The sequence below is a fragment of the Carlito syrichta genome, unplaced genomic scaffold (genome assembly GCF_000164805.1).
Source record: "Carlito syrichta isolate Samal-C Ts95f unplaced genomic scaffold, Tarsius_syrichta-2.0.1 Scaffold251683, whole genome shotgun sequence".
Classification (NCBI taxonomy): domain Eukaryota; kingdom Metazoa; phylum Chordata; class Mammalia; order Primates; family Tarsiidae; genus Carlito; species Carlito syrichta.
Genome location: NW_007195779.1, coordinates 275,541 through 275,879, shown reverse-complemented (window position 1 = coordinate 275,879; position 339 = coordinate 275,541).

The window sequence follows — 339 nt, the reverse complement described above, 5'->3', positions numbered from 1 at the left end:
CGGAGCGCCCCGCGCCCGCGGCAGGTCCCGCCGCCTCCCCAGCGGAGCCTCCCTGGAACGCAGGCCCGGAGGCGGGGCTACAGGCCCGACGGGGACCAGGGCCTGGAGGCCGGGCGGGGGCGGGGGTCCCCTGTGGTTTCCTCCATTCGGTTCTTGGCTGCCCGGCCCCGCCTACACCCGCACATCGCGGGGACAGGCTGTCTGGGGCATGCGTGCTTGGGGCCGCCAGAAACGAGTGGGAGGGAGGTCCCCCCCGTCTCCCACCCCCACCCCGGCTTCGGAGTCCCAGGGAGGGGATCCCGGCTCGCGGGTTCTAGGCTGTCGCCCTTCAGTCCGTTC